General features: G+C 35.7%; 1 long non-coding RNA gene across 8 annotated transcripts in view; it reads right to left on the bottom strand.

Moving 5' to 3' along the window:
- Window positions 1-1,226: 1,226 nt before the first annotated feature.
- Window positions 1,227-22,885, bottom strand: part of LOC147572493 (uncharacterized) — a 378,670-nt gene continuing 357,011 nt past the window's right edge. For 6 of the 8 annotated variants that reach the window (XR_015246110.1, XR_015246105.1, XR_015246109.1 and 3 more), the window contains 2 exons: window positions 13,981-14,132; window positions 1,227-3,662 (listed from right to left, as the gene is read on the bottom strand). This is a non-coding gene — a long non-coding RNA (uncharacterized LOC147572493). Of the gene's footprint in view, window positions 3,663-11,114; window positions 12,459-13,980; window positions 14,133-22,885 lie in introns of those variants that run through there. The other 2 variants (XR_015246107.1, XR_015246106.1) reach the window with 2 other exon arrangements.

The following is a 22,885-nucleotide window of genomic DNA, read 5'->3' as shown; positions in this document are numbered from 1 at the left end:
AGAAAGATACATTGAATTCACTAATTTTTTATTCATAGGACACAGGAAAGAAGAATTCTGGATAGAAGTATCTGAGTTTCTTTAGTCATCACCAACATGACAACAGCTCTGGACTTTAATTTAGCTACTATTTAAATGGCAAATTTCAGAAAACTGTTGTATTATACAGAGAAATACAGGAAAGGAAATATTTCAGTGTGAATTTCCCAAGGACTTATTATACTAGAAAGGCTGCACATTAATGGATAAATGTGAGAAATTAGGGATGGATCCCAAGTGACAGAATGATTTAGGAGAATACTAAGCTGCTTTAAAGCTTCATAAACTGAGTAACAGCAAAACATAGGAGCTGTGAATCTTAAGGGAACTAATCCAGAGTCATGTGAAGAAAACTTTAGCATAAAAGGATACATAAATAGCTAACTAATCATCTTTGATTTAAAAAAAAAGATTACCATAGAATTCAAACGCTTGTATAGATTTATTAAAGGATTGTGTTAACTTCATTGTATTAGTATATATATTTTGACTTTATTAAAAGATTAAGATCTCAAAGAATATTGATGAAAATTAGCCAAGCATATTAGGCAAACCTTAAATACATCATAACCTAGACTTTAAAAAATTAATTTATCTTCATGCATTGGTATACTGAGGGCCATATATATGAATCTATGTAGCTTTGCAAATACATATAAATGCAAAAATTAAAAACAAGATTTGTGATCAAAATATTACTTTCAAAATATTTGGCATTAATTCAATGGAATTTTGAGATATGAATGATATATTTACTAAGTAAATCTATTTACTACATTTGCTCATTTCCTTCCTAATTTTAATGGTATTTTTTGTAAAAAAAAAAAAAGGAAATATATGTTCTTCTTTCATTTTATTTCCTTATTACAAACAAATTAAGATATAAGATTTGGTTTCAAATATAGTTTCACATAACTGGGACTATAAACATAGCAAGGAAAGACAGACTATTGCTATAGATTTTAACAGTTAAGATATATAGCTTAATACAGATGTAATGAACAAAAGAGCTGTTTTAGAATCTATACCAGTAGGGATTATTCTAGCTTGTGTATTTTGTTTCCTTTTTGTTTTTTTTTCCACTGTATATATTCTCCAATTCTTTCTGAGATCAAAAATATTTTCAATTATAATTGTCCACAGAATTTAGGAATAATTCTGTCTTCGTCTCTCAACGTGGAATTCAGATCAGTAATGAAAATTTAAGTGTTGTTGTTGTTTTTTTTTTACATAAAAAGCCCATTTAAGATTTTAGAAATCCAAATTTCAACATTCCCCATTTTAACGGATTCTCATCTTTCTTCTCAAAGTTAGGAGGTGAGGCTTACTGACCATGAGGCATGATGGAGGTGTAAGCCTGTGAGGCTTATGTGGTCTGTAGCTGTTCCTTTATGAAACTCCTGGCTGCCAACATTTGTAGACTATTCTGGTATCTAGGGCAGACTGATAAATGGCAATCACTTCTATTGTCCTACCTTCCCACCCCTCAAAATAACCATTACTTTAATGTTTCAGCTCTGCTTACACGTGAATAGCACGTCTGATTTATCCACTCCCTTGCTTCTGCCAACCTCCTCATTACCTGGACAGGCAAAAACATTCATGTCTATTCCATACCATTCTCAGGCCCAAGGGAAGCTTCATAGGAACCTTGTGCTTCTATCCTGTTAGCTCTTTCTCTCACATTAGAGCTGCTGGACAGGTCTACAAGGCTTCTGTCTTCACGCAGCAAAATCCCAGGATGTTGATACCTCCTTCAGCTCTCCGACATATATAACCTTTTTCTATTTCCTCTCTTCTATTCCCTGCCCTCCACCTCAAAGACAACTGGAGGCAGGAAAAGCAGTTAGCTTACTTTTTTCCAAAAATTCTCTTCCCAATTCCTTCTCCTCCTCTTCCAACCTGAAACTCAGTCATACCATATTCTGTGTTGTGGAAGGGGAAGCAGCTTTCTCCTCTTTTCATATGATCCCCAATCTTTTTTATCTCACACTTGGTAGTGATTTACTCTCTCTTGACTTTATTGAGGTACAATTTAAGCACAATAAACGGCTTGTATTCAAAGTAGAAAGATTTACCCATGAAACAATCAAGCGGTGTTTTCTAAACAACCCATCCATAATCCAGCCTTTTTATGTCATTGGTCAACCTGAGAGTCATTCCGAGAATAGAATCCATCATGGAATGTCTTATATATTAAATCTTTCACGATATTATTTCTGGGCATCATTCCCTCTAGATAGTGTAAAAATGTTTTCAAAAAGTCATTCATGTTCTAAAGGTTTCAACTGCTTGGGTTTTACCCTTTGGGCAATAATCCTCAAAACATTTCCTAAAATAAACCGGACAAATGAATTCATATGTTTTCAGTGTAATCACAGCACATCTGTGTGTTCTTTCCCATATTAAAGAAATATGTTTGAGGAAGCAATTCTACTCAATTTTTTTAATAATCAAAAGCTAATTATAGCCAAACAGTTCAAGTTTCTTCTATACAGAATTCACAAACAGTTCTAAAAAGGTAAAGTACAAGTTCTTCACATCTAGGATTGGGATCGTTAATTTTTACTTTTGTTCTCCTAATGAATTATTATTAAGTCCTCAGAAAATTAATTCTGTTTCACCAAATAGTGTTACTCAATGGTGATTACGAACTATGTGTGTGTTTGGTTAAAGAGGCCAATGTACCACAAAACATACTTTACAAAGAGACCATGCTTTTGTTTTTGCTTTCAACATCTAGACTACAACTATTACTTTACGAGAAAGAAATTTTTCTGAAAATTACGTTACCTGAGCTCAAAAATCTTTGTGCGATGGAAGAAGTATTTATGAAATCTAATCAAAATTAGCCCCAAAATATGGTTAATTGTCATTGAAATCTTACATTTGTCTTCATTTTACTGAATTTACTCTTGGGGACTGGAAATCAACAGAACAGGAATGTAGTTAATGACCAGTTTACTTCTGGTCTCTAAAATTTCTAAAGCATAAGGAAATGAGTGAGGAGTGAGGTCTCCTGACATAAAAATTGACACCAGTTCAGGAAGGAATTTTTTTAAATTCTGAAATGTCAATTTACTTGCTACATATATGGCTTTTAAGTCCTCATAGCTCCTAATGTAAATATTCCTTCTGTTGTGATTCTCCCGCCCCCCAAATTAACAATTATTTAAACTACTGGTCAGTATTCAAGTGTCTCTGAGCTTACTGCCTGAGATTACACAACTACTGCTTGACCTCTATCCTCTAAATATTTGTACCTTTCGAGTTGAGTATTATTTATCTTCAATATCAGAGAAGATAGATAGGAAGAATAGGTAACAGACACAATTCAGAATCTTATTCTCTGATGAACATTTAAATGATAATGATGATGGTAACTACCATTTATTAAATACTTATAATATTCCAAGAATTTGTCTTACTTCATTTTAACCACAATCTAAAGAATTAATTTTATTCCACTTACCCTATAAACAAGATAGAGAAGGCTCAAATAGCTTAAGTATGTTACTTGGTGTGTATATGTTTGAACCAGAATTTAAACCCAGACCTACCTACAGATGTCCATAAATTTGTTACTGGGAATGCTATACATCTTCTCCCAGGCTAATTTTCCACTTTATTGGTGTTCACTGAAAAGGAGAAAGTCAAACTTCATGATTAGACTTATAATCTTTTCACTCAAAGCACAAACTCTTTAAATTTGTGATTTTACTTAAGAGAATATTTCTGGAAGGCAAAATTTAAAATTTCTAGGGTTTACTTAAATGATATCTGTTGAATATTCTTTTCCTGCCCTGCATACCATCTCATATACCCAAATTTAGTCTCCTAGGAAGCCTGGTAGACACGCTTTAAAGCATAACATGCTTAACATCTGGAGCATGCGAGGCACCAGGTCTCATTGACAGAATAACCTTTCCTTCCTGTGAGCAGTGACATGAGTGACACAGACAATACTACTGGGAATGCTCCATGCAAGACAGTTGGCACATTCTATTCTTTGGAACTGAAAGTCTGTAACATAAGGAATGATATAAATGTGAAGGGCACCATAAAATTCCTGGCTGTCTTCTACAGTGAGAACTTTGTTCTTCAGATAAACCTAATAATGAAAAGTTGCATACTAGAAAGCACTTCTATATTCTTTCCTAATACACAAACCATTAGTCCTTCCAAATATATGCATGGCAAATAAACTTTCCTTCTATTTATTTAATATTGCTGAGATAAAACAAAGGAAAAGACTTATAAAAGAGACTAAAAAAAATGGCTGATACCCACAAACCAGTTTTTCTCATGATGAAGCAATGAAAAGGAATCTTTATTCCTCCCTAACTTGTAGGAGCAAAAAGTACATGTTTCTCATACAGGCCATGACAAAATAAAAGCCAGAAAGGCAGAAAACCAGCTAGCCTCCAGACATTTTACATCACACTCAAGAGGGATGGCTTGAAGTAACATACCTCTGAAGAAAGAAACTGGAAGAGTTCTACCACATGTTCCCTGGCTAAGAGATGTATCTTAGGATACGAGACAGAGAAACTTATCCAAAGTAACTGAAGACATGATACCTCCAGCAGAGGTGTTTTTATTTTGGGGGGGTGGAAGGAAGCAGAAGAAATAGAATCAATACTGCCATACCTAGGGAAAACCAGTAACACATGAATTCAAGTTAATGGAGACCACTCCTTGACTCCTATATCCCTTTCCTTTTGTCATTTGGAATCCTGGAGAAATCTCAAGTAACCTAATGCACTGGGACAGAGCAGTAGAAATGCTAGATGGGAACATGCATAGGAAGTCTACAATGTTTTCTTTCCCCTCCACAGCTTCCTAACCTCCAACAGTTGGGAGAAGAAAAAACTTAAACTCTAAATGAAGAAGGAGTTTATTTTTATTTTATACTGAACTATATATGATAATTGCTAAACTGGTAATTTTCTTATAGAATAACCAGAGAGTTGTTGATTATCTGCAAGAGAACCCCCAACTACCACAACCACCACCACCCCAAACACAAGCACTGGGTATGCCCAAGGGCAGAAAAAGAACTAGCCACAGTTAAATGAATTAAAATGGACCAGAAGAAAATGAAAATGTTTTCTGCCTATAAACCACATGTCCTGTTATTTATACTTGTAAGTCTTGAACTGCCTTTAGGACATTCTTAAAGTCCTTTAAAGTCTATCTTTTCTGGAATCCTCTGTCACACAGCTGTCATCTTTACTTTTGGGGGACGTTCTGCCTAGAGATGCTTATTTTGAACTGGGGCCATGTTTTGTCTGTATCTTTGACATTTCCTATTTTATATATCCCAGGTGTCATGACTTCTGAATGGAAGAGTAGCCAGCAAAACAGGGAACAAAATTTAGCTCTGCTGCCAATCTTGTTCTAATTAGACATCTACAGAGCTTCATGTTACATTGAGGGAACTGCCAGAGGATGGAGGAAAACCTCTGCCCTGCAATCAGAAAAAGAAATTAAGAGGAGTCTGTGGGGGCACCTGGGTAGCTCAGTCAGTCAGGCGTCTGACTTCAGCTCAGGTCACGATCTCACAGTTTTTGAGTTTGAGCCCCTTGTCAGGCTCTGTGCTGACAGCTCAGAGCCTGGAGCCTGCTTCAGATTCTGTGTCTTCCTCTCTCTCTCTGCCCCTCCCTGACTCATGCTCTCTCTTTCAAAAATAAACAAACATGAAAAAAAAATTGTTAACTCATTTACAGTTACACAACTTTTCTTGTTTTAGGAGAAAGCACAGTTACATCCTTTGAGACACATCTATTTGGAAAGAATAATGGGAAAGTAAGAAGTTGAAATGAAACTCAAGGCACCTGAAGCCTGCCCTAGGTTTGTCCCTAATTAATTTTCTGACCTTGGAAACCACATAATGTTGCTATGACTCTCATTTTATTGAATCTACTTTTATAAGATTATTCATATCCTCTAGAAATGAAAAAATTAAACAGTTCTTACACTCTCAAATTAGGATAGGTATATTCAATCTTGCCCACTTCATAAAGCTATTATGAAGGTCAGAAATACACGTGAGCAAACTTCTAAAGGTATGAAGTGCAAAACAAATGGTAGTAAAGGCTAAATTCTCAATAACATTTTGAATACATTTTGCAAATGTACTTCACAGGACTTATTTTATTAATCCTCACAATAATGTAGGCCCAGTACTTTCACAATCCCAATTTCATAGAATACAGAACTATATTAAGATGACACAAACAATAAACAAGTTGTCAAGTAACCAAAAGCAGCAAGCCCTAGAAAACTTGACCCCAGAAATATCTTTCTGAAAAAAAAAAATAGTATATTCAAAATTTGAAGTTAGGGCATTAACTGAATTTAAAATGCATAAAAATTTAATATACCCTTAAAATTTAAAAAAGAAATCTGTGTCCTTCTTACAGTCAGCTACATTTCCTTTGGAGTATCAAATGACACAAATGAAAATAATCGTGTGTTCATTAAGGGGGCAAACCATAAATTTACTATTTCCAAATCTGTAATATAAAATATAAAATTCCAGTATATCTGCAAAAAGAGTACTAATGATTAATACAATAGACTTGATAGTGAGAAATGTGAAAGAGGGGTACATCAACCATTTGCACAATTCTGAATTTGATCAGAGTAGTTGGTGATGTGGAGGATGTCAAACCACAGGAAAGTAGGAACTGAAAAATCCAAGACCAGACATCCTGCTGCTGCTGTTGGCCATAAAGAGTGTCCATATTCTGATATGCCAGTATCAGAGTGATCTTCCAGAATGGAAATACAGATGGTTCTCTTTTTTTATAGAATTATGATTTACCTAATGGGTTATTGCCATACTTCCTCAAGCTTGGTTTGGTAATATTTACAAAACCTTCTAAGGATTCTCTTAAAGGTCCATAAACTAGTAAACCAATCCCTAAATGACTCCTTTCATAACATTTTGCAAACAACTTGACTAAATTCCTTCATTTCTTTTCCTTACCACTTATACTACCAGAAAAATCATCGTCAAAAGATTTTCACATTTTCAGAAAGAGCAAAATCATCATACTTCCCATCTGATGAAGAGTTCACAGACCCGCAAAAAACGAAGAGCTGAGAACAATGGCCTGCTGTTTTGAAAATTGTTTATGAACCCCAAACAAGGACTACCATCTGATCTTGTCTGCTGTAGTGGGTATTCTGCACAGCTCTGATACAATCCTGGAGTTCTTTTTGTAACCCTTTCTTTCACATTGATCTAGAACACTGACTTTAGTCCCATGTATTCTTATGCAATCCATGTGCATATGGTTGAAGGAATTTAGTAAACCCTGACTGAGTTGAATACAGGTTATCACGACATTACAGTAAGTACCAAGAAAACTCAGTAAGTACCAATGACACCAATAATAAAACCATGCCCATGAGGATAATGGAATTATCTATTTGCAGGTCAGTATCTTGATTTGAATTAGAGGAACATGGTAATCCTATTGATCTTGACTCACTTAGAAGACAAACACAATTAACAGAGCACAGAAATTGGATTGACTTGTTTAAGTCAACTTAGCACTTCTCACTAAAATGTCAAATACAGTATCTAAAAGTTCTAAAAATCCTGTCATTTTCTTTGTGGATTTCATTTCATCTGTGTTACTAGTTTTAGGCTCATAATAATATTGTAGCAGTTGGAGATGGGTTATCACCCAAAATACATTTCATAAAACCTCTCTGTGAAAGTTAATTATTAATTGCCAGAGGCTTATTACCTGGACCTTGTTGTTTTATATCACTCTGAAGGGAAAAACAATATATTTTATAAGTATATTTAAATTTAAGTTTCAAAAGAGTTTTCAGAATAAACAAATATAAATCAACAGATTTCTTCAAAGTAGCATTTAAGAATTTTTGTATCTCTCCTATTGAAATTGAAAATATGTGTGTAACAAGTGATGAAGACCCAGAATAGTACAAAAGCCCAAAATGTAATTCAGATATTAAAGCTCTCAGCCACAGAAATACATACACCACATAAATATTAGAAAGAGTTATTAAAAGACTGCCCACTTCATTCAGAGGATATAGCTTCCCCTTACTTCCTAATGTAGAGAGGAGAAACCATGTATCTGTAAGCTCTATGAGTGAACTGGCAGGACATGAACTATTCAGCTGGCTGATGGACCTATTCAGATCCTGAACCTTTATTCTCACTCCAGTCCTCACACAACCAGCAACAACACATTGATTAGAATAAAGCCAACGTGAAACTGGTGAGAAACCTGGGAAACGAAGATTCTTATTCTCCTTTGTAATAAAAGAGGGTCCAGGGACACTTTCTCCCAGAGAAATAAGAGACAACTGCTGACAAATGTCCTAGGAGAAATAAATAAACGATATCCTAGTTGGAGTCACAATAAATTACTTTCACAAAATCACTTATGGACAAGCATGTTGTAATAACCCACTTGGTTTCAGTGTGGTTTTTAAGGCAAGATTATGATGGAATGGAGTTGGAACATGAGAGAAATAAAATGGAAGTGAGTATAATGGAAATAAGGGAGGTGAAGGGGACTCCTGAGTTTAGATAAGATAAATAGGCCTGACTTCAGGAGATTATGCATGTGTGTGTGTGTGGCGGGGGGGGGGGGTGTTTGTTTGTTATGGGGTTTTTTTGGTCTACTTTTTTTTTTTTAATCATAATGGCATAATGAAATCTTTTTTTTTTCCTTTATTTTTAACATTATCAGTTCTAGTTCTGAAAAATACTCGTACATTACCTCAGGAAAATGTGCAGCATCACTGATCACCTAAATAGAATCAATGAATATATGCAATCTAGGTCAATGCCTTTGACATGTAATAGATGCGAAACTAAAGCCCATCTACTAGACTTCTGACATACCATTATATCAGGGGAACTTTGCATACCTAAAAATCCTGAGAAATGTTTTCTTCTAAAGCTTAGAGTTTCTATGTTTCTATGTGTACTTTCATATATCATTTGCAATCATAACATATGCTATATATATATATCTCATTTATTTATTCTTCACAATGGCCTTATGAAAATGACTATTAGAGTTTTATTATTAAACAAATTAAAATTACAAATGTATTTATTCAATAAAAAACAGTTGACAATTTGCTAAAATGAAACTTTCTCTTAGGTCTGTAAAATAATTTTCTATTTTAAAATGAAAAACATGGGACACCTGAGTGGCTCGGTCAGCTGAGCACCTGACTCTTGATTTGGGCTCAGGTTCCTGAGATGGAGTCCCACATCAGACTCCACACTGAGGGTGAAGCCTGCTTAAGATTCTCTCTCTCTCTGTCTCTCTCACATGCATGCTCTCTCTCTCAAAAAATAAAATAAAAAAATAAAATGAAAACATAGTCATAGATATACACCTCTCTTTTCTCCTATGTCTACTGTTATTCTAACTGCTCCCTTCATCTTTGACTCTAAACTCTTTCCTTGGACAAACAATATTTAATTCCCATGAATTAGGAGTCAGTACCTCTTTTAGAACATTAATATTTCCTATTCTATTAGTTAAGTTATGAATGATGTAACCTGGTTATTTTTATTGTAGTTGATTTGTTAGCAGAGATATTTTACTACATAATATATAAAATAATCTCAGTGTATAAATAAAACCAAATGAAAACCAAGGAGAGGAAGAGAGGAAATGTTTCGGGAGCTGGGATTTGTGTGTGTGTGTGTGTGTGTGTGTGTGTGTGTGTGTGTGTGTGTGAGTGAGTGTAAGAATGTAAGTGTTGGTATGAGAGTGAAAATTTAGACATGTTCCACCTTTTGCATAGCTTAGCAGAAATAATAACATTTCTCTGCAAGAATGTCTTTTTCTTTTAATAGTATCTCCCAACAACCATACCAAACTTTCTCTTAAACATCTTTGTGTTGCCATTGTGCTATTTTTTCTTCACATAAAAAATTCATTGTATTAAGACTATGTCTCCTATATTACAGAAGATCCCATATCTATAATTCTATTACAAAAATGCACTGGTGTTTTTATGCCAGTGGCTTTTAGATAATTATGTTTTTAACACAAATTTATCAGCATAACAACCCATTCCACAAAATAGAAAAGAGGCAATATTTACATCAATGGTGCTTTGAAACTAACATTTTCCCTCAGGGATTCATAGCCACATAGTCTCTAGTCTTTTCTCTTGACAGGTTATAAATATTCTCAGAAGTAACTGTTTTGATGTTGCCTTAAAAGCAGGGGGGAGAAAGTAAAGAAAACTGGGGCTACATGCATTTTCACATAAATTTCTCTATCACATTTGACAGTTTAATTATATTGTTGTTATTTGCATTTCTCATGTTACTTCAAACTTTAGAGTTCCAGCTAATGGATTTCCATAAAGCAATACTTCATAGTGTTCTTTGTTGAATGAAATCTTATCTTAGTTCTTGTTGTGCTAGATAAATTCAATCAACAACAACCATATGTTAAGAACTTTGAAGTTTGTTTGTTAGAATCAACAATTTCTGAAAGCCTTAATGCTTGGCTATACATAATACATGTCCTCAAATAAAATAGCATTCCATGACAGAAAGAATTTAAAAAAAATGACTACGGAAATTTACTGGGGGGGGGGGGTAAGATTGCATTCATATTTCCACACAATTTGGAAACACTTGTATACATTCCCTCTGTAGCAACAATTACCTAAGGATTAGAAAAATTCCTGCCATGTCTCACCTCTTCTCAAATTTTCCATACTGGAATCGAAATATAACTTACAGAAGTATGAATTATTTAAATATTATTTTGTGCACTTTAATAAATGCTGACTTCCATCAGACTGCAATTAATACAGTAACAGTTTAGTCTTGTTAAGGGATAAGTAGAATCACCCCTAAGTATCTGATGGAACAAAACAGAAGAACCTAATCTGAACTGACAAAATTGCATTATTTAGTTTTACTCTGTGATCAGCCATGCTAACTGCATTTTCACCATATTTTCCTATTTTTTTGTGTGATATTGACAACATGGTAGACATCTAAGAATAGGGCCTTCCAGGTCCTTTTTTTTCCTACCAAGAAGAAAATACCAGGTTCTAAACCTTGAGCATGCATTTAGCACCACCTGAGACTTGTGAGAACAGATTCCTGGGCCCTGTCTCCGAATTTCCTGAATCATTAGCTCTGGTTCAGGGCCCCAGAAATTGTATGTCTCACAAGTTCTCAGGTGATGATAACCTGAGAACCAGGGAACCACACTTTGAGACAACAGAATGAGACGAATCCTGGGCAGAGAACTGAACTCTTCCCAGAAACAGTTTGGCTAATTTCCTGCAGGGGAGGAAAACCTTCCTTCATCCCTTCTAGATTGTTTAACTGGTCTAATAATTAAACTGACATAAAGCCAATTGACAGGAGAAAAATGTAATTTCATACACACAGGAGCTCCTAAAAATAGGGAACAAAGAAGTGACCAAAGTTAGCAGTTTTTATACTTTTAAGACAAAGAAATGATAAATTTGTTGAAGAATTGTTAAGACGAAAAAGTCTGCGTTTGGGTAGTTTATTAGTGAAGTGACAGGCTTTGTTTATGTGGCCTGCTTGGTCCGGAATTCCCCATCTCTGGTGATAAGGATGTCTTCTTGACCTCCTGCTATGAGAAAGGGTACCTTTCCCATAGGAGATTTATTTCCTGCTTTCAGCAGGACAAAAGAGGGTCAAGAGTGTTCTTCTGGCACTGGCTGTTTCTTAAGTTAAACTTTAATTCAAAATAATCAATATGCCAAAATGGCATACTTTGGGGTGATATGCCCTGAATCCCAGCATCCCTCATGCCAAACTAATTAAGTAGATCATTTTTAGTAGTAACTGTGTTCTCCCATCCCTTAAAATGACTCCAAAGAAAACTGAAAAATCAAAAATTTTGTTTTATTAATTCAAGAGCTCAACATTAGTAAAGAGACAATTTCTTTTCATGACAGAAGATCAGAATAATTTTTTGTTTATTTATTTTTGAGAGAGACAGAACGTGAGCAGGGGAGGAGCAGACAGAGAGGGGGAGACACAGAATCTGAAGCAGGCTCCAAGCTCTGAGCTTTCAACACAGAGCCCAAAGTGGGGCTTGAACCCACAACCCATGAGATCATGATCTGAAGTTGGACACTTAACTGACAGAGCCACCCAGGTGCCCCCAGAATAATTTTTTAAAAGAATGGATGGATGGAAGGAAAAATAGAAGAAAGGAAGGAAAGGAAGAATGAATGGATGGAAGGAAGAAATCAGGTAATTTCCAGTTATCTCTAGGGAGCCAGTCCATCTTATCGTTACAAAAGTTAGGGTCATACTTCGCTTTTCTCACTCTAGCACCTCATTGTAGGTATGACAGATTATTCAGAACCTTGTATTGTTCAGGCCAGGGATGGAGGATCTAAGGAGGGAGGGAAAGAAGAGAGAATGAAGTAAACAAAGAACGTAGCTTCAAGGGCTTTACAGAGAAAGTGGTCTCAAATAATAATGATAGCAAATTAAATGCAATTTCCCCTAAAAGGACAACTTAGGAAGAACACCACAGAATCTGCCAATTTTAATAATTTTACAAAATCCAATATATTGTCCTCAAATACTTTTATCTTTAAATTCTCAGCTGCCACAACTGAGTGGTCAATTAGGATAATTTGTTGATAGGATCATTAGTAATTTCATTTGGGGGACTCTGGTTAAGTTCCTAACTCTGGTTAAAGTAAGAGATTTCTAAAAATCTTATTTCAAATGAACACTCCCATCAATGACTACCTATGAAACCAGTCAATTTTAAATAGAATATTTTTGTAAGTTTAAAACATTTTGCAGGACACTTTCCTAACTATTAATCTTGTTTCCTTCATGAAAGAATAATTGAAACAAAAGTACTCTAGCTACTACAGATAATGGTTGCCTGGTGCAAAGATTGAGCAATCTCACCTTAAAATTGTGTCTCAGACATTACTGAAAATATGTAGACATTTAAACCAGATTGCCACAGAAACCAGACTCTATTAGTGATCTCCCTTCCAAGCCACAGTACTTTTTCAGACCATAGTAATAAAATGGAATGTAGTATCACCCACCTGTTGGCTGTTTATCATGTGCCCAGCATCCCCTATACTTGACACAGTGCAAAGAATGTAAAATGGAGTCTCGCACTTAAAAAGATAACAATCTATGGAGAAGACAAGGTAACTACATAAAATCAGGAGGGAAAAGGTGCCTACATGTCATAAAAAAAATAGAAGTGGAAAAACTGGTATGGGTAAGAAAAAAACCTCACTTTAATTTGAAAGAACAAGCCTCTAGGACACAGCTGTCAGGGAGTGAGGGGTGTTCAGGTGAGATGCAACCCTACTCATCTGAAAGGATGGCTCCATTGGGGAGCTAGCCCACCATTACACCAGGTAAGCCATGGTTTTCCCACCTTGGTATCTGATCATAAATATGGAATATTATTCTTCAGTATTGTCAGGCTCTAAGATGTTAATGGTGGAAAAAAATAAGCTCCAGATAGAACTGAATATTAGAAGTACAGTGAGACCTTAAAGAAAATTTAGGTCTTTGTCGTTGAAAATAACAACTATCCAATATTAAAAAATGATCCCTGTGTAGTTCAAATTAAATATATTTTTGTTTCTTTATTTTTAGAGCATTTGCTACCTTCTTCTCAAAAGCCTGTGCTTAGACTTTGCAGGCCTTATTCTGTGTGTTTGTTTTCTTGTCGAGTGTGTTACTATTTTGTCATGCTTTATTTTGGGCAAGGTATTGCCTATTCATTTACATTGTGAGTATTAAAATAGGTTTGTATAAACTACATAGCTAGCTCAAAATTTATTGGCAGAATTATTCTTTCTGGGTCATCAAAATGTAAATACCTCTCTGGATCCATAATTGTGCAAGTGTGCATGTGAGAAAATACACACTAATGTGACTCACTTTTCATGATGTTTAAGAAGCAGCTGTCAGTCAGTCTGGCTGAGCACCTGGAAGTTTCTATACAGATGAAGAAGTCTGAATAACCATGGGATATTTTTCACGGAAATGTTCTGCAGATGTTGGCAAAGAGATAGAATCCCTAGAAAAGGACAAATGTGCATTTTCAAGTGCATGTAGAAAGATGAGGCCTCAGGCAGGCATAGCAATGAAACAGTCTTTCAAAGAAATAACACTTCTATTAGTTCTGCCAAATCCAGGGAAAAAGTGAAACATACCCAGTAAACAAAAATTTAGCTCCTAAAATGACGTTCTTTAAGCATCTCTTCTATAGGATATGCATACTTTGTTTAGAAAAAACTATACAGAAGCTAGAAAAGAAACAATATGTGCCTACATATTGGCATTTCAAAAACAGAATCCATAGGTTTTAAAATAAATTAGGAAATCTTTATATTTCCAAATCAGCTCATCACAGATATTTTAGAAGCTGGAAATCTTCCAAAGAAACATATTTCCAGAATATATGATGATTTTACATAACTTATTCTAATACAGAACCTGAAATTAAGACAAACATATTTATTACTAAATACTATTGCAAATGTTAGTGATATACATGGTTCCAATACTATGTCACATCACCAAATCAGAATTTAGTTAATACAAAATACCTGTGTATTATAAAAATCTTTTACCTAAAGTATGAGACAATTTCATTTTGGCTGATTATAACTTGGAATAATGTAAAAACATTTAAAGACAGGTATCGTGATTAATTTCTACTCTCTTTTATTTACTGGCTATGTAGTCATGTGGAAATCACTTCAGGTACCTGAGCTCAAATTTCTTCACGATTACACATTAACAGCCCCTGCCAGCCCTATTTTTTCAAGCATGATTTGAGATAATAGATGCAAAAGTAATTTGTAAAGTGTAACACACTAGTCTAGTTAAAAAAAAAAAAAAAATCAGTGGACTTAAAATCAGAATGGCAGGTTCAAATCCCAGTTCTTTTAACTGTTGTGTGAACTTGGAAAGGTCATTATTTCCCTTCAAGCCTATGAGCTTCTTTGATCTTCCATACCTATAGTTCTCAAAGTGTGGTCCCTAACGTACAGCATCAGCATCACCTGGAAACTTGTTAAAAATACAAATTCCCAGGTCCTCCCGCAGACCTCCTGAATCAGAATCTAGGGGCAGGACCATCGTGCTGTGTTTTAACAAGCGCTCCAGGTGATTTTAATGTATCTTAAAGTCTGAGAGACACTAAACAATGGAAACAAAACGAAATCTCAAAAGCTATTGTGAGAATTGTTAGAATCCCTTAGGATATATATGTACATATATACACGTGTGTGTGCACACATACTGGCCCACATATAACACTCTGCCCACCCAGACTAATTAAATCAGAATCTCTCAAGATACAAACCCAAGAACCAAAATTTTTTAAAAGTTCACAGTAATTTAATTTAGGTAGTGCTACTTATTTCCAGAGATGTTACAGGTGTTCAAACTGCCTGGGGGTTCACTCTAGTTACTTTCAACTGGCTACTGCAGTTATGTCCATTGTCCAAGGTCATGGATTCTCTGGAATTTGTGTATCCAGTATTTTTTGCCAAAATAACCAGTAAACTGTATGAGGAGTCTGAAGATTGTGGAGACAACAGTAGAGCAGAGTAGTCCCCCTTAAGTGCAGGGGGTGTGTTCCAACACCCCCAGTGGATGCCTGAAACTGCAGATAGTACCAAACCCTATATATCCTCTGATTTTTCCTATACATATTTATGATATAGTTTAGTTCATAAATTAAGCACAGTAAGAGATTAACAACTACCAATAAAACCATTATAAAAATGTGCTGTAATAAGGTATATGAATGTGGTCTCTCAAAACACCTCACTGTATTCACTCTTGTGATGTGACTGCCTACATGATGAGATGAAGTGAGGTGAATGGCGTTAGCACTGTGACATAGTGTTAGGCTACCAGTGACCTTTTGATGATACCTCAGAAGGAAGACCATCTGCTTCCAGACAGCAACTGTCTGCAGACAACTGAGACCATGGGAAGTGCAGCCACGGATAAGGGGGGGCTACCATAGTTTAAGTGCAATGCACAGCCTTCCTACCCCCTACCCCTGTCAAATTAACCACTGACCCAGAACCACACAAGAAAATGGGATTCTTCTCTCCATAGCTGCTTCCACCATTTTCTTTAGCAACTCAGGCGTTGGTACCTCAAAATTCAGTCAAGCACTTTTGATCTTCAAGGAGTGTCTACTTCCGTTATGGGATAAACCCCCTATTAGACAAAGAAGTATACAGCCTGGGAAGAGCAAGCACATGTTATCACACAATAAATTATGGTCAAATTCTAGTGTAGGGTACACTAGTTTAAAGCAAATACCTACAGAAATTTTGTTTTTGTTCTTCATCTAAATATGCAGAATTTGACCCAGAGCATAACTGAACAGTCTGAATGTCATACTGGTTTTTAAATTTTTTTGAGAGATGGAACACACATGCATGATCAGGGGAGGGGCAGAGAGAAGGGGGATAGAGGATCCAAAGCAGACTCTGTGCTGACAGCAGAGAGCCCAATATGGGGCTCGGACTCACAAACCACAAGATCGTGACCTGGGCTGAAGCCAGATGCTTCTGATATCACATAAATATTAATCTGATATTATATAAATGCCATGTAAAACTTAACATAAAATTGACGGCACTTATTTTTTTAATGTTTGTTTATTTTTGAGAGACAGTGAGAGACAGAGCTTGAGCAGGGGAGGGGAAGAGAGAGAGAGGGAGACACAGAATCTGAAGCAGGTTCCAGTCTCTGAGCTGTCAGCACAGAGCCCAGTGCGAGGCTCGAATTCATGGATCACTAGACCACTTAACCAACGAACTAACCAACCCAGGAGCCCCAAAATTGATGGTATTTAGATGGTGTTTTTGAGAAGTAAGTTTACTAAATAATATAAACCAACATGGCTCCAAACTGAGCCACTCAGGCTCAAATCTATTTTTTAAATCAAATCATTTTATTTAATGATTTAGTAAATAGAAAAAAGAAGTGTTAGCTCTATACCTAAAAAGGCTTTGACTAAATCAGTTAAATGATCCGGTGAACTGTCCATTTATGCCACTAACACCCTTCTCACGATGTGGGCTTATATATGGCAAGGATCTGAAAAGTCACACCAAAAAATGGCACATTATACTGGAGCATCAATTTTATGCCATGATGTGAGCAGAAACATATCTAAAACAAGGAGATAATATGAACTATTACAAGTATTTCAAAGTTTAAATGAATCAGAGAAAGCTCGTGCTTGCACAGGTGAGCTTTGCCACCAATCCATCTGCACAGACACCCCCACCTCTGTGTGCTATTAAACTTCTTTTACCAATAACAGAATAAAAACAGGAAAATTTGAGCACTCTATTTAAAAAAAAAAGAAAATGAAGTAGGGGAGTAATTCAATTACAGAGCTTATCCAGGCTATAAAAAATACTATGTATGAACTATCTGCATAATTGAGGTCAAAGAATTATAGTAATAATTGCTTAAAACCTTCAGCTCGCATGCATGTAAAATAAACATCAATTTCATGAATGTCAATTCCAATCTGTTAGTAGAATACCAATGTTAAATGAAAATGCTGTCTCATGAAAACGAAGATGACACTGGTGAACATATTTTTTTGCTATTTCAAGAAGCCAAGAATAATGTAAACAGTGTTCACTCTACACAAGTACGTAGACACACACACACACACACACACACACATACACACAGTGCTCCAACTGCATTTTCACCAAGTAAAAATTAACATGCTTTTCAGCTGATAGCCACATACAAATGAACGCGACTCACGAGAACCAAACTTTCATTCCTGCAACAATTCAATATAGTATTCAAAACTTTGCACCAAGTGCCTCAAATATAACTCCCAATTAATATACTTTAAATTAGTGTTTAATTTTCTCTAAATGAAATTAAGAACATTTTAATAGCCAAGGAATGATTAAGTGGTCTGATATTATAGAAACACCATGTAAAACTTAACATAAAATTGATGGTATTTATTTTATTTTTTTAATGTTTGTTTATTCTTGAAAGACAGAGAAAGAGAGAGCTTGAGCAGGAAGGAGCAGAGAGAGGAGACACAGAACCTAACGCAGGTTCCAGGCTCTTAGCTGTCAGCACAGAGCCCAATGTGGGGCTTGAACTCACAGACCGGGAGATCATGACCTGAGCTAAAGTCAACACTTAACCAACCAACCAACCCACCCAGGAGCTCCAAAACTGATGGTACTTAGATGGTGTTTTTGAGAATTATGTTTACTAAATAATATAAACCAACATGGCTCCAGATGCATGTGATGATATTGGGCATGTGGTATACATAAGTTATTAAGGATTATACACAAAATAGTCAAAGTCAAGCATCAAAAGAAGTTATACCTTTTGTTCTTGGTAATACTGTTGTTTACCTACATGTCCCCTAATCTTAATGTGTTTTTATTCTGCATGATAATTAATGAAATACATTTATACCTGTAAGATTGGAAAGCCAAAACAGAAATGTGATGGTGCACAATATTGGCAGGGTAAGGAGAAACAGGTGGAACTGTCAAATTTGACACTATCTGTATAACACAATTCAGTAATATCTGTCAAAAATACACATGCTGACATAGTAATTTTGCTATAGTTACTTATCCTGTTATATATATACTGACATACATACAACATGAAATATGCACAAGGATATTCATTCCATTAGTCATGAAAGGAAAGAATGAGGTGGGGAGGAACTTTACTGCCCCTCAGTGTGCTACTGGTTAATGATTTATTCACTAAAAAGAAATAATATACAGCTATTAAAAAGAATAGCTCTAAACATACTACCGTGAAATATCTAATACATAACATGAGGTGAGAACCATCTTTAGGACAATATATATTAGATTTAACAATTTTGGTTGCAGAAGCAAGTACATAAAGTACGTTTGTAAATTTGTAGCTGTATTTGGAAATATACTTAAGAAATTTTGAGGTTCCTCTTGGAAGCTATCTAGATGGTATGGGAACAACCAAAAGAAGTAGGGAATTTTTCAATTTATACTCTTGGTAAATTTTACATTTTATACATTTACATGATTACATATTTTTAAAAATTAGGTGTAGACAGGAAGAAAACTCAAGTTTACTTTTCCAGAGTCACCAGAGAAATGGAATATATTTGTGACGAGAACCTGGCATTCTTCTTCATACATCTGTGTGTGCTATGCATTTTTTTAACATTTATTTATTTTTGAGAAAGTGTGTGTGAGCAGGGGAGGGGCAGAGAGAGAAGGGGAGAGAGGGTCTCCCTGCAAGTAGGCTCTGCACTGACAGCAGAAAGCTAACAAGGGGCTGGAACCCACAAACCATGAGATCATGACTGAGCTGAAGTCAGACATTCAACCGACTGAGCCATCCAGGTGCCCCTGTTATGCATGTTTTAACTAGATCCTGTCTCTATTTTTGCAGACGAGGAAACGGAAGTTCAGCAGGATTCAGTAATCATCTCAAGTGACTAATTGTGCCCCAGCAATTAAATGGCAGCACCCAAAGGTGTGATCAACTCCATTTAGTTCTCAAAGTTTGTGCCCTTAACCACCATACAGTACATGCTCTTTAGAGTCTGGTTACAACTAGGTATCTTTAAATGTTAGTTTTGAACTTTTAAATCGATATTCAATGCCAAATTGCCAAATTTAACCTTACATTTTCCCAAGAATGCACTATCATCAAATAATTTAGTGTCTTTTACAGTAAATTTTAAACTTTATTTCTGCCTCAAGTAGCAAGTTATAGCCATTATCACACCTATTTAGAAGGCCTTTCTGAAGCACTGACCCCTTTACTTTCTGAATTATGCTAATTTTGCTTTAAATAAGAACCTCAAAAACAACATGATGATCATTTTGGTTATTAACACACAAGAAGAAGAAATGAGCCCTAGTTGATAGTGCTAGAAATTAATAGTTTCAAATTCTGAACTCAGTTCATAGCTTCACAACTGCTTTTGAAGTGTGACTTCTTTCAAGTCTCTTAACCCCTGGAAACTTCATCTCTAAAAAGGGTAGCTGCAAAATGTACCATCCTCCGTGGGATATTATGAGCTGTCATTAATTAATGTTTTGTAGAGCACTCTGAGATTTCATTTGAATGGTGCTACATCAATGCAAAGTATCAGTAAGCTACTTAAAAATCAAATTGTCACCTGCTCCAGAGACTCAGGCAAAGCCTGTAGTTTGCTGATAATGAAGTTGGCTCTTGTATGTTTTTTTTGAAGCTAGTTGGGGTGGAGTTTACTAGAGCATCATTTTAAGACTATTTGTGAGCCTAACAGAATAATAGAGGTGTGTGAATACTGTTAACTCTCAATTGCATGGGCAGGGGTCTCTTTACCTTCCCACTGCTGCTTAATGGTCAGCCAGAGGCTGACTGATGATGCTTGAAATACCTGGTCAGAAAGCAGAAAAGGGGTGGAGCCACATAAGGAGCCCTCTGGCTGACACTGGGAAGTCTGGACTACCTAGATCCCTTATTCTCTCTTAGAGAAGGCCAAGGCCAGAGGTTTGGCTTTGATACGTATTACGTGTTCAGGAGGAACACTTGATCTCAGTTTGCCCGTGACTACTAATGCAGAACTTCTCCAAAAATGATAAATTCCCATTACTCTGCTGTGCCTTATGCAAAGTAAAACCACAAATTTGCTAATCCACCCCAACTACGTCCTCAGAAAACAGTGTTGATTTTATTTTAGCCAGTCGTCCATGAGATGTGATCTCAGGTCCACAAATTAGTAAGACATCACAGATGTTATTACTAACAGCTAACAGAAGAATATACTCAAATTATTTTGAGAAAAAAAAATTTTTGAGGCAATTGTTTTCAAGAGAAAATACTGATTCATAATCTCCAGTGCTGCTCTTTTCCCAGGCATTTTGTTAGTGTGTATGGCACAATTGTTACACAGTTAATTTCCCTGCTAACTAAAACAACTTTGTCATAGTTCTTGTGCTCACAAATCTGGCTTTGCAACCACAATTGTTTACTTTAGTGTACTCATTGTTTATAAATTAAGGAAGATATGTTTAATTTAAGAAAATTAAGACAAAAAACATTTAAAAATTGTTTGGGGATCGCAAAAATAACATGTTGCCCAATATCTTATAAATACTTAAGAAAATAGTTGCTAAAACTGCCTGCCAACATGTAAAATATAGCAGGAAACAGGGGCAAAAATATATTCAACCTCAAAAATTAAGACATTATTTTAAATTTGTCAAATATTGGGGCACCTGGGTGGGTCAGTTGGTTGAGCGTTGACTTCGGCTCAGGTCATGATCTCACTGTTCGTGAGTTCGAGCCCCGCATCAGGCTCTGGGCTGACAGCTCAGAGCCTGGAGCCTGCTTTGGATTCGGTGTCTCCCTTTCTCTCTGCTCCTCCCCTGCTTGCACCCTGTCTCTCTCTCGCTCACACCCTCTCTCTCTCAAAAATAAACATTAAAAAAAATTTAATTTGTCAAATATTAAAGATGCATTTCTGGTAAAATTATTTTAAAAAAATCAGAGAAAATTACTTTTTACATGAAGGTATTTTATGTTATTAAAAACTTTTAGTCTGAGAAAATTTGATGTTTACTAATACAGTATAATTAAATAAAATTAACTTTCAGAGGTTCAGAAATTTCTATAGAGGATAGTATTTTCTATTGAAGAGACTATTGATAGTATTAAAAAGCATGACAGGTTTTCTGGAAATAAAAAACTGGCAATCAATATCAAACCAAATTCTAGTTGTACTATTTCCTACATAAAGAAAAATTCTGTAATACGACCAAAGACGAGGCTTACCTATATTTTTCTGTGCTTTCTGTCAGCAAGGATGTTGGCTAAATCTGAGAACAAAATTGACATTTGTCCTGAAATTCTGTACAATCAAGTACCAGTGAATCCAAGCAACAGAGATACAGTACATCACATGAGAATTAATGTTCCAACACTGAAACTAGTTCACAGGACAGTGTTTAAAAAATACAAATTATTTTTTAAAATATAACAAAGGAAAGTTTAAACACAAATATTTTTAAAGCAGAAGGAAAAGGAAAGATTAAAATTTAATGGCCAAAACAAAACCAGGAAAATTTTGACCATTTTTTATACATATAAAGCAGATGTACTATCAGACAAACTAGACTTTAAAGCAAAAATCCTTTCCAGCTATGGTAGGCAGACTGAAAACATCTCCACAATGGGCTGCCAACTCCTTCCATCAACAGAAGTCTATTTCCCCACCCCTTGAAACTGGACTAGATTTGAGTCTTGCTTTGACCAACAACCTCGCTGAAAGCGAGGTTGGGGGTGCTGCAGAGCTTAGGTAATTATAGTCTTTTTGCACTCTGCCCTCACTTACTTGGAACTTCAAGACCACAACGGCACAAAAACTCCTAATCCAGTTTACTGAGGGATAAAGTGCTACACCTAGAGAAGATACACACTGTTCCAGCCAACAATCTGCTCCAACTGCCAAACAGATTGTGAGGCCTTCATGGATCCTCCGGACCCACTCAAGCTGTCAGATGACTCCAACCTCATAAGTTCTCCCAAGCTAGAAAAACAAAAAACCTGAACATGTTGCCAACCACAAAAATCACAGGAAACAGTAAATCATTGTTATTTTATTACGTTTGAGGACAACTGATTTGTCTTAACTAACAGCCAACATCAACTGTCAAACAGATCAAGTGAGATCATCTTGGGCCCTCTAGACCCAGTTGAGCTGTCAAATGGCTGCAACCACAGAATTGTTCCAAAGCTAATATAACA

This window comes from Puma concolor, chromosome E4, assembly GCF_028749965.1.
Source record: "Puma concolor isolate L17-30 chromosome E4, mPumCon1.1.hap2, whole genome shotgun sequence".
Taxonomy (NCBI): domain Eukaryota; kingdom Metazoa; phylum Chordata; class Mammalia; order Carnivora; family Felidae; genus Puma; species Puma concolor.
The sequence above is the reverse complement of the archived record's forward strand: the minus strand, read 5'-3'. Positions and strand labels throughout refer to the sequence as shown.